The sequence below is a fragment of the Papilio machaon genome, chromosome 1 (assembly GCF_912999745.1).
Source record: "Papilio machaon chromosome 1, ilPapMach1.1, whole genome shotgun sequence".
NCBI lineage: Eukaryota > Metazoa > Arthropoda > Insecta > Lepidoptera > Papilionidae > Papilio > Papilio machaon.
In genome coordinates, this window is record NC_059986.1 from 1,122,278 (window position 1) to 1,135,481 (window position 13,204).

At 32.4% G+C, this 13,204-nt stretch overlaps 1 protein-coding gene across 4 annotated transcripts in view; it reads right to left on the reverse strand.

Moving 5' to 3' along the window:
* The window catches only part of LOC106712815 (zinc finger protein ush), a 134,925-nt gene that overhangs the window by 35,574 nt on the left and 86,147 nt on the right, over positions 1 to 13,204 (reverse strand). The window contains exon 2 of one of the 4 annotated variants that reach the window (XM_045686315.1): positions 7,636 to 7,654. The exons of the other annotated variants lie outside the window; for them this stretch is intronic. The gene's annotated coding sequence lies outside the window, so the exon portion shown is untranslated. The remainder of the gene's footprint in view (positions 1 to 7,635; positions 7,655 to 13,204) is intronic. 4 annotated transcript variants of the gene reach the window in all.

Here is a 13,204-nt window from a genome sequence, read left to right on the forward strand (position 1 = left end):
ATAGGAACGTCTAATTCTAGTAATATTTATACAATAAAAAAAAATCAAAAGTCCATACTATTGGAACGTCAATGTCAAAGGTCTCTAAAAACGAATTGAAATGTCTATTAAATGTGCTTAATTTAATACCTCCTCCTGAGACATTGACTGTAAAGTTGACGAAATATACATACATAATTTATTTAATTCCAAACAGCACTTTGATTACGCTACGGTGTGACAGACGGCCATTACAAACAAACTACACATTTCATGCATGTCATGTAATGTGTAAGTCAACGGAATAAAGTTTAAATTACATCATACAATTGTAAATATTAAATTGTTCATTTGTCTGAATGTTGCACGTCCGTTTTCTTAGAACACAGGTCTCTCCGCACGACCTCGCCACAAGCAACCGGTCACTGCGTACTTGAGGTCTTACAGTAGAAAACCACTACTGTCATATTTATATTTAATACATATTGTCTTCCCTTTCATTCACATTAACAATAGAGAGACGACAATATGTATTAATGCACGTGTCACGACAGTGAAATTCTACGGTTTTGTGACGTGTGCCACCTTGTTGTTATATTGTTATAAAAGAAACAAAGAGATTCAAATATATAGAGAGGACATAACACCTATGTCCTCTCTATAACTATCCCTCTATAACTATGACCTATCTCTCAGATAGTTTTTCGACCAATCAAAATTTTGTCTTAAAATGTTATGAAGGGTAAATAAAAAAAAAATTGGGATCTAAAATATAAAAAAAAAATGTGCGTAATAAAATGAAAGTGAGAAGCCTGAATTTGATTTTTAGAATAATAAAATGTGCAGTTATCTAAATAAGATTTGCTAATGGTAAAAATTTATATTTAAAAAATAAAATTAATACTAAGTCGCCGTCAACTCATTACACGTCCCCACAGAGGGGCTCAGAGCCAACCCAATTTAGGAGTGACTGGGTTATAGTCAACCACGCTGACCCAGTGAGGGTTAGTTGCCTTCACATTATATCTTTGAATTTCTTCGCAGATATGGATATGTACAGGTTGCATCACGATGTTTTCCTCCAACGTAAGATCGAATGTACATATGAAATTTGAAAATCGAAAAACATAAGTACATGGCGGGGATCGAACCTGGACGTTTTAGATTACGGTCTGGTTACAACTACGCCACTGACGCATCACATGTAACTAATCTGGTTAAAAAAAAACAATTTTTATTACAAAAAACTTATATTAAAACAGTGTTATCATCTGAGTAAGAGGGTATAACAAAATATAGATCATTATCAATAAATATCAATTATCCTTAAGGAAATGGCGACAAGTGCGAGCGAGACGGAGCGATTGAAAAAGTGAAATGAAACGAGATGTGGATTTATCTTTTATCTCCATACATACAATAAACATTTTAAGCAAATCTGAGGATATACCGCAGACGTGTTATCGCCTTATTGTAAACAAGTCTTGAATAATGACGTTTTTAAAAGCATTTTATCTCAACTGATAGCAGAGATTTTACATTCGTATATATTTACATATATAAATATAAATAACATATATGTAATTTAATTGAAAACTTATTGTTATTTTATTATATTTCTGTTAAGGTAATTATTATAATTCTTTGCAAAATGCGAGAATTCGAAGACATCATTATGTTCGGAATTCATTGAGAAATTGCTGGATTTCATATACTACATATGTTATTGAGATGCGAGTACTTAAACTATGTTGAGCAACATTAAGGTGGGTATAGACTAGAGCATTTACTTGTAACATAACAACGAGCTGCTCTATGATATGTTGTTGTGTATCACACTTTCACGAACCAGACGTGCTTTGAAAACTATGCTTTTTACCTGTATCATATAATTCGTTAAAACGTTACATTACATAGAAATGCTTGACAAAATGCTCTAGTGTATATTCACCTTTACATTTCTTTTTGATCAGTTAAAGGATTATAGGTAAGTTAACATATAAAATATATGTTTAACTTATATTTTTATCAATAAAATCTTACGCCATAAACAACGATATCTATGTCTATTTTAAAAGCGAAGCAAAAAACTTATATAAAAGCCTACATGTATTACGTCATATCCAAAAAAAAAACGTACAATTTATCGTATGCGAGACGTAATGAGTTAAGACTATTCGGTATTCGGTGGGGTATCTCGGGATCGCGGGTATCGGCCAAATCTCACCTTGTGTGTCCGGCGAGGCGCGGGGAAGATGCGGGAGAGACGCGGGGGAAACGCGACGATCGCGCGATGTCGCATGACATACGGCTCTGATAGACGCGAACCTCCAAAAGGATGTGGCCATGCGCTTAGGATTTAGACGGAGAGTCCATTTATTAATATTTTTTTCTATTTCCTCCGTGGTTTTACAATTTTTTCGAATGAAAATGAAACACAGAAATTATTTATCACTGCAGAGTAATTAATTAATTAAGAAACGGCTTAACTCACGTTTGATCGTCCGGTGACGGCACCGACTAGTTTCGGACTCTCTATCAGTGCGAGACGCGACGCGACCGCGAAGTCTTCGGATTAAACATTCGCCCTGAAGATGGACCCCCGATGGGTCCGAAACTAGTCGGTGCCATCACCGGACGATCAAACGTGAGTTAAGCCGTTTCTTAATTAATTAATTATGATGTCTCACGAAAGTTTAAACAATTTAACTACAGAGTAATGGTGAAGAAGTCCAGTTTTAGTTATTTTGTTTTGTAGAATGGTAAATGTATTAATAAAATTATAGTCTTGTTTTTAATGTTTTTTACCAAACATTTTTGAGGACTCGATTATAATAAGACAAGTATGTCGTGTCACAAATACTTGTTGCATTAAATTCATCTCTGGAATATCAGCGGAACTATTTTAATTGGGATCGAATCGAACTTAATGTCAACTCATTAAACAAATTAATTTCATAAACGGACATGTTTATAACGACTACAAAAAGAATGGCCACCCTATATGACTGCGAGAGCGACACGAAGAGCGCGCGGCAATATTTTAAAATCGATGTTTTTATGAATCGATAATTTGTTCGGTCCGTTTGGACGCGACGTTTCGCGAGCCAATCGATGTTTATCTCGTTGTCACAACGCTTTGTTTCGTTTCGGCCCAACATCGACCATGTTTCTCTTGAAATGTGTTTCTTGCTAACGCACTGCTGATAGTATCTCATTCGCAAAATAACGCGTGCAGTTCGAAATACAGGAATCTGTTCGATTTTATGCCGTAAGTTTTCGAAGCGAGATATCGATATCGATGTTTTTGTGTTGCGAGACGTGTTTGTGACGTTCCGTCTTCTTCACATGCATACCGAGACGTCCGGCTTCAGGTGTGTTCGGTGGTTAATATTTGATACTTTCTTGTCGTCTGACTACGAGAACGACACGTTATCATTATGTGATGTGTCTACACTCTTAATATACCTACACTTTTTTGTTGTTCAAAGTTGTGGGAAAAGCATTTTGACTAAGTCTTGTGACGAAATGATGTATTAAATTAATGAGAATTTAAGGGAAGCAAAACAGAAATTGATAACAAAAGAAAAATATAATATCTGTGGCAACTCTCTCGCACATATGTGTACTAAACTCCTAAGCTTTTGAGTTTTGAGTAATTAAAGTTTTTCCACACTAGATGGCAGCATGTTATAAACAGTATCAGGTAACGGAACTTCGAGAGGCGACAATCAGGGCTCCGTAAGCTATGCGCGCCCCGTGGGCGTGCTCGCTCGCCTAATAAATAAGAGGGATCGTCGCATCTCGCGATACGACCGATACGGGCCGCAGATTCGCGTTATTTATATGCGCCTAGATAGGCGACGCCATAAATAAAAACTGAGACCGATCGTTATCGGGTCCGATGCCGAAATTGGACGTAGTTATCTAATGTTGTAGTGTGTTGGCAGCTTTATATTTTCCGATATGGCAGTCATGAGATGGATATTGTCTATTGCCGATTGGGGTGAATAAACTGTTACTTTACGGTAATCAGATTACTGGGTGATTATGATAAATTTTATCAAGATGTATTGTGAAGAGAAATTAAAAATGGACGCGATAAGTGATGACAGCTCAGAGATATTGTCTAGCGGTGTACCGTAGTCTAATTTGCATAAATAATTCGTGATACGAAAACTAGAGATCTTTTAGAATAAGTATTGATTGTTTTTTTTTTTGCTTTATTGATCTATATTCATGTAAATATAATCTGAATTCAAGTTTTTAAGATCCACGGATTAGTGTTAAAGATTTTGACCTGTGATTACCTAACCATCTAGGTATTAAATTAATTCAAATATTTTGGTTAAAGAGCCGTAAAACAATTGAAGAAAGAAGACACAAGGTGAAGAAATTTTTTATGTACATTTTAATTTTTAACGTGGTAAGTCATATCGATTGTGTAAACTTATTCAATCACATGGGTCATTAAATATACCAAGAACCATCAATTCACTAGATCAATATAAAAATATCTATTCCCATTAAAAATGTCGGTAACATTTTAAACATGTTCCGCGCCATCTGTTGCTCGAAAACAATAAAAACAATAGTGTATATAATACGAGATGCGCCGATAGGGCAGCGGCGACGCCTGCCGGATATTGTGAATTTATCACTGAGCCATCAAGTTTGCGCTTCATCGCCCGATACGTGGCCCGTCTGATTGACTTGCGCTCTACCATTATAACCGGATTAGGTGTGTTTTATTTAGTATCTGTGGTAATATTAGACAATAAAATCTCTCGTAACCATACAAATTTAAAAAATTGTATATTGTTAATATTTTCTTTTTAGTTTATTTGGATAAGAATTGAACACGATCACTAGGAATGAAAAAATCCTTGTGATATAAAATTACACCGTTATATTATTCAAGATTCAACTTTGTGAACAATATTAAATCCGTACGGGTATAAAACAGATAAAAAATACCATTTCATGTTCCCAAACATAATGTGACAGATTAAAAAGTTTTTATCGTATGCCAAAGAGGCGAGTACCACCGACATCGGTTAACTAACGTTTAACAACGCTACGAAGATTAATGTAGTCGATATATCATTTGCGTCGGAGCGAAGCGAGGTGTGCGAACTTCGGCCGATAAACTTTTTAAAGACTCAAGTTGGCACAGTTGGGTATATCGGCCTGAAAAATTGTGTACCAAGGGCCGCTGTGCCCTGTGGCGCACAGATAATACAGAGACCCGAAAAACTCGTCAACGTATTTGTTAAAGTAGACTAGATATTTGTCAAGGCTCGATGATGCAACTTTTTAATTGTTCCCTCGTATATTTTTGGAATTTATAAATGGATTTTTTTCAACTTTCTCCCAACACGATATACACGATGTATTTTTGTTTTTAGATTAATATTTTACATTAGTATCTATAAATGTAAAAGTTATTCTAAATCTTACAAATACAGTTGCAAATATATTCATCAAGCTTTATAGCTTTATAGTCTTTTGACATTTAATTTTGAATAATCTCAGATATCTGCAGCGATATCTAGAATTTATTATCTTGAAACACAAAAAAACCATTTAGTGAATTATTTTGATGATCTTTTGAGTGCAGCCATAAAGGAAATAGGTTCAGATAAGCAGACTTGCTGAATTTAAAAGATTTTAAAAAAACACTCAAAATAAGCAATTTAGAATTCTAAATTGAATTCAATGTTTTAATTACCAAATGTGTAACAGAAAAGTCAACCGAAATTGTAGTTATTTCTTGAGAAAGATTCGAAAAAATAAAATTAGTGGAAATTACACTAACCTTTTAACAACAGCAAATAAAGAAATGTACAAAATTATATGATTTAAGTTCTAATAAGAATAACAAAAAAGTTATAAAGTTATATTAGTTAAACGTAATTTTATATGTAAATTTAACTAAAGCAAAATTTAACTAATCAAGTTTAAATAGCAGCAGTGTCTAGTTCTGAGATTAAAGTTTAGAGATTATGTGCATTACTTAAAAAGCTCTGCATAAGTACCTCATTTAGTAAAACGTATGTCTTGCGGCTAAATGGCATTATTAAACTTTTTTTGGAGCTTTTTTCTGCGTCCCCGAGTTTGGAGTGACTGCGCAGATAAATTGTCGCGCGATAACTCACTCGAAGCTAAACGAGGTTAATACATTAAACTGAGTTTAAGCTCAGTTCACGTTAAAACTTGGTGGCCCCAGGCTTTCGTATGATGGACTAGGATGAACTCTATTCTTCTGAAGAAGTGTTTAGATTTATTGATACAATTTTTTTGGTTATGATTATTACGTAATTAATTAATTAAAAGGCTATTAAAAAATTTGTACAAATGTTGAGATTTCCTTAATAATTTATTATTCATATAGGCATAAGAATTATTTAAGGTTTTATGTGCCGCTTTTATAGTGATATAAAACATTTTAAACGTAAACAAATTGAATAATTAATGAGAAGTTAAATTATAATTTATTACTACAGAATATTGAGGAGTTTAAAAACATATTGAGCCGTTTCTGCTGTTTTAGTTTAGTATAATAAATCTACAATTAAGGTATTTCTTAATGAGGGTTGGCAATTATAAACTAGCTGTCGCCGGCAACTCCGTCCGCGCGTATTAAAAACAAAACTTAATAAATAGTCCATGTGTTCTTCCAGACTATGTTCTAATACTGTGCCAAATTTCATCAAGAACCGTTTAGCCGTTCCGGAGATATCTTCTAACAAACATCCATCCATCTAAACTTTCGCACTTGTAATATTAGAAAGATTAAAATTTTAAGTTCCGTTTTGCTAGGAGGAACTTTTTTGCAGCAATGGTAGACATAGACGGGTAGACTATAAATCGTAGAGTCGCGTCGGTATCGCGGTAACATTAGCGCTCAAAGTAATTGTGCTGATTTGTCTCCGGACCGGGAGTGGAAAGCTTTATCTATGCTACTTCAGTATACTGATATAGAACGATAAGTCAATTGAAATATAAAAAAAATGAATATGTCATTACAGAATATAACACTTTATATTTTGAATTAATTTGTTTGATTTGCAATTCGGTAAATCTTTACATTTTGCAACGGTAAATTACGATTTGACGGTGTTCACTAATTGCCGGTGACATACACATAATCTATCTTGAAATTATTGTCACTAGTCCGTCAAACTTTTCTGACCCGGTGAGTGAGACGCTACTATCGCGTTTATTTCTATCACAAAATATGTCTAGAAGCTAGAGTCCAACAATGATCTCTGGCCCGCTGAAAGGGCTGCTACTGAGGCATAAAAATAACATCTAAAACAAAACATGACAAGGCAAGAATTTTGTAGCATTTTAATTGACAGCGTGGCGCTAATGTGCTATTGTTATTTAGTGTCACTGATGGCCACCGGTTCGGGTGAGTTTTTCGATATATACCTGTACATACATATTTTAAATATTACATTAGGTTAAATTATTGTCAAAGTTACCCTTATACATTACTTAATGTGTACATAAATAAGCAGGGGTTCTGTCTATAAGCTTGCGAATGATTTATTCATAACGATGGGTATGAAATGTCATAAAATGTACAAAAGCATTGGCTAATGTTTCCTCTAATACATCTTATTGACGGGTAACGAGCACATTACTTACATGATAGCTGTACACTTACCTGCAAGAAAAATATATCATTAGTACCTTATATATAATGATTTACTGCTATAATATATAACTATATATACATTGAATTAATGCGACTACTAACTTGATGCAAATCACTCACTTGCAAAGCACAAATACTTTAAACTGAATATTTTCTTATCTGTACTCAAATAATAAAGATTAAAGATGTTTATTTTTTATTATTTATAACGAACTCAAAAACTACAAGGATTAATTTCAATAATTCACTAATGAGTCGATCACGTGATTGCGACTGCATTTGTTCCACTATCCGTTTGGTGTAGATATTTAAGTTCCAAATAATTTCGCATTAACATCTGTGTCTATGATTCAAAATTAGATAACAATATGCGTTAAAGTGGGATGCATGTGAACGTGTCAGATAAGCACGTGCGCCGTGTTTAGTAATGCACAGGAAATGCGCAATCGAAGCTCTACAGGCTGAAGTGTCAGCGCACGCGTCACCACTACACACTTCCGCGATACTAACGCCCTCTTCTCTTGTCTAATATCGTTGTAAGATTGAGATTATTTACTGTTCAAAATCTTTAAGTGAAATTAATTTACATTTATTAATTAAAAAAAACTGAAAGAAAAGTTAATTAAGTCTATTAACTTCATAGCATACTTTATATTAGGTGATACTTTGCTGAATAGGTGTAAATCGTTCAGGTTGCTCAGCGCAATGGATATACATAAACGCACGTAGAAAATTTTATGATGGATAAAAACACTTTTTCGGAGATAATTTTTAAACTAGCGGTTGCCCGCGACTTCGTCACTGTCGAACTAAAAAAGTATAATACATCGGTTACCTTCTACCTTCGTTCCAGAAAAACAAACGTTATCACCTAATAATCTTTAGAAAATTTCAAATTGTTTTGCATTCCTATTTCTGTATTGACGCAGTTTTCAACCTTGTTATTTATTACAAATTAATTAACATGAAAACAACACCGTTCCATAATATCATTAAATTAAATGTGAATTTGTTGTTTAAAACAAAAACACATTTGCGTTAGTTTTGACATTAAAAGTGGAGGTAAAACCAGATTTGGTGGATATCTCAATTTTTGTGACTTAAATATCAGATTTGTTGTTACCTATTGACAAAGCTATTTGACCCGGTCGGTATAAAACAAACTAAATTTTTATAGCTCACTAGCGACAATGTTAAAAAAGTGTAACTTTCTACTTGCGCGACAGCAGCGCCTTTCTTACCGGACCAAATAAGTTTGTTGCACTACAAATAGTTCTCAACTAGATCGTAGTTCGGACCCCCACCCAGTTGAAGAAAAGAGTTACATTTATTAAAGGATCTCATAAAAGATGTAACTGTCTTCATCGGATAGCTGCTCTGGCCACCCGCATCTTTCCAAATTATTTAGTTTAAATAATAAATAACATATATCGATTTATACTCGTATAAAAGAAATATAAAAGATCACCGATTTTTATATTCCGTTAGTTATTCGATTGAAATTTAAAGATATAAACAAATTTCGAACATTAGTAATAATTCAAAGTTTCTAATCGATGTATCGTCACGTTCGGTTCTCTTTTACATCTCGTAACGGGAGTAGATTCGAACGATAGTGTTGTGAAATACGAATTGAATATTCCCGATTTGAAAATCGATTTTTATTTTTCATTCGATCGATTACGATTGAAATATTCGTGTGGGCGGCGATGTAACGTAACTGCCGTCACAAATTGGTCATTAGAAAGTCACTTAGCGGGCGCGCCTATCGCATTCCCTCGATTAGAAAAAGGATTAGAATGCTCTATGTCACTAATATATTACAAAAGATTCTTCTATATTGATCAAATATATTATTTGAATTTGTACTTTGTGTTTTGTGCCGCATCTTTACAAGATATATGAGATTAATTGGTTATAAATTTACTATAGTTTTATAATTTTTATATCTTTAAAGTTACACTTATTATGACTGAACAAACCAGTACTGTTTCAGTTTTCTATGAATGTATTGATAGAAGTATTCATACTTATAAATAACTTTTTTTTCGTAATGTTTAGTAAAGTTTTGGTATATTCTAAGCTTTACATATCCAGAATGTTGGATACTAAATTACTTAACTATTAGTTTGGAATAAGAATCGACATCTAATCTACAGAATTTGATATCCGCAGAAAACATATCTTACTGATATTGTAAATGCGATTATTTGAATGAATGGATGGACGTAAATGAAATTTATCATATACGAGTATGTAGAGCAATCTGGAAGAACACACAAGCTGCTAAAAAAAGTTTTTTTTTATGCCGAGCTGACGGAGTCACGGGCGTCAGCTAGTTTAATATAAAACCAGCCAAAGTCAACGAACGTTAACAAGTAATTGAATATTGACCAGAAACACGAACCTCAACTGTCTAAATATTGAAAGTCAATAAAAAATGTCGATTGAGATCTTATCTGTTACGGAGACAGAATTTTATTATCTGTCTTGATAGTGTTACATATCGTTTGCATATTAATGTTCATGTTGAGGTGGCAACGAATTGTTTTTTGGTTGTTCGGCGGCACTTGTACGGCTTGTTACAACGCCATCTGTTGTTAAAGAATGTACAACAACAAGAATAGAAATACAATTTGAGTGTTTTGTTTCTTTTTTTTGTTTATAATGTCTGTTAACTGCTTTTGAGAACAAGAAATCCTTTTCTTTTAACCATTTATTAGTCACATTTCGAAGAAATACTATTACTACTATATTTGCTGTAATAATAAACCTTTAATAATTCCTAAATAATATCAAATAGATATTTTGACTGCCAGTAATAAAATTATTTAATTTTTATTTGAATTACAAATTAATTTATAAGTAATCCAATCGAAAATTTTATCTTAATTAGAATTTTAAATGTAAATAAAATACTAAAATATTTATATTTTAAATTTTATTTAAAAATAAGAAGCTAATTTGTCTGATCTGTATAAATTAAATCTTATTATTAACATCAGTATGTTTTATTTAATGCAACGGTTGTTGATTACGTTAAGTTAATATCAAAGAACCTTTCTTTGTAACACGATATGTAACACAGGCTAAATACAAATTATCATCGCTATCAATAGATATCAGTTAATTACATATTTATTACATGTTACAACTACACGATAGATTATAAAACATGTATTTGTAATTATTATCGATAACGTACTTTATCATTATTATCACAATTATGACGTTGCAATATTTTGATTATAAATTGACTATGTATTGCCAATACGGTGGTTAGTTGCCATGATTGCATAATTTATAATCTACTGTCAGCTGTCATCCGCGATTTTACCCGCGCAGAATTTAAAAACTTAATTAGTAGTCTATGTGTTCTTCCGGACTATGTTCTATTTGATCCATTTGGTGTGCCAATAATTTAGAAGATGTACTGCCAATCTTTAATCGACAGAAAAGGGGACGCACAGAAAGGGAATATTTTCCCTTCCTATTGTTGCAATCCTCAGTCAAATCCAGTTCGCCTTCCTATCATTTTCTTATAAGAAAAGGGTAGGAAGGTAAAGAAGACTAAAATTAGGCTACAAGTACGCAAGGTTTCATTATGTCAAGACATTTTCTGCTAAGTTTTGAATCCAAATTAAAATCTTTAAATCTTTGCCAGCTTTACCAAAATACAACTGCATTTAAATAAGTTTAAATAATTCCGTGAGATGGTATTAAATAATTCAATCCTTGTCTAATTAATAATCTAAGCTTAACAATGTATTATTCATTGAAAACAAGCAATGGTAGGTGAGCGATAAAGCGAGCGATACCACTTATCGCTGTTGCCGCGAAAATCGGCAAAATGCGCGTTGCGGGCATTTTTGGCCAACATGCCAACAAATATTGGATGCCAAAGCCTTGTGTACATATAAAAAACATTCGTAAGTACATGTGCATTCATGGAATCTTTCTTCATTACTCTTTTTATAATAATGAAAATTTTGATTAAAAGCGTGGATATATTAGTAATTTTGAAGCATACAATTATTAATAAACTTAATGCTTTATCATTTGCCAAACATCTAAATATACATATCGCGACTTTGGGCCAACGTTTGATCAAAAGTTTGCACGTTCGCGAAAGATAACGGCCCGCACGCCAGTTATCGGCTTCGGAAACTATTTCACGTTTCAGATAAAAACAAACAGCCGTAAGTAACTCGGTAGCTTATTGTTTTCAAATGTTTTATCGTGTATTACCACTTAAATTTATTTATACTAGATTTTGCTTGAAAGTCACGGATACATGATAATAAAATTGCACTTCAAATTGTGCCTAACTTTTAATAAAGATGGAACGTTTTTGGGACAGGTTTTGAACTAAGGTATTTGCAATACGGCAGCATTTTGGCTGGGTTCGAGCAATACAATAATAAACAATATATTGTCAAAATTAAACGGTATTTAAAAAATTTGGCAACTTTAGAAAATGGCTCACAAGGAAGTCTTAAATAATAAGTTATTTTGTCTAGTCTCAAACAGTCATGGCACTTATTTGATTTTTTTTTTTCTATTAAAATAGTAAAAATGTCATGGAAAGTCACATTGATTTAAAAATCTAATCTGATATTTATTATGTATTACATTTGTAAATCGATAACATTGGATATATGTTACGTTAAACTTATCTTAAATTGATTTCCATCTTTGATTTCTGGATTTGATATTGAGAATAAGAGATAAACGATCATATAATAACAGATATTGTTATTGTATCTGTTAAAATTTCCGGTTTAATATTTGATATAAAGTTAACTTTATACGAGACATAATCTGAAATCATGATATCTTCGGAATTCTAATGACGAAACTCTTGTACATATTGCCTTCAGTTTGAAACATAAAAACAGACACAACTATTTTTGTAAAAATCTTTCAGCAGTGGAAATCCACGTTAACACTCACTGAGCTTAGAGTATTCAATGTTATACCGTAGTAAGATTCTATTGTGTTAAGTAATGAATAGTAATTTTAATTGAAAATTGATTGGGTTTTGCTTTTAGAGAGAGAAAAAACATGTCTATAAAGAATAGTGATATAATTCTTTATTATTTAATATAAACTGAAAACAATTTGACAAATTTAATTTATTTTATTATTTTATCATAAGAAATTTAAAGATGATTTATTTTTAAACCCAAATCTATTATTTTAATTTTTTTTAAATACATTTTAAAAATTCATAAGAAACAAAAATACAATTCCAAAAACACATATTTCGTTATAATAATAAAAAAGACAAAATTTTAAAAAATAATAAATTAAATTAAAAAATAACATACCTCAGACAATAAATTTTTACACCACGTAATACAAAAAAAAAATGTGATATATAAACTCGCACTATGTTAGTTCGTCTAACGCGCACTGGCAACCATTGCCAGGAGTTTCGAGCCTTATCAGTGAAAAAAAGCGATAATTTTAATCAAGCGCGATTTTTACGATTGACCGTTATCTGTGGACACGGCGGATTACACGCGATACAGATCGACATTGTATACAAGCTAACTA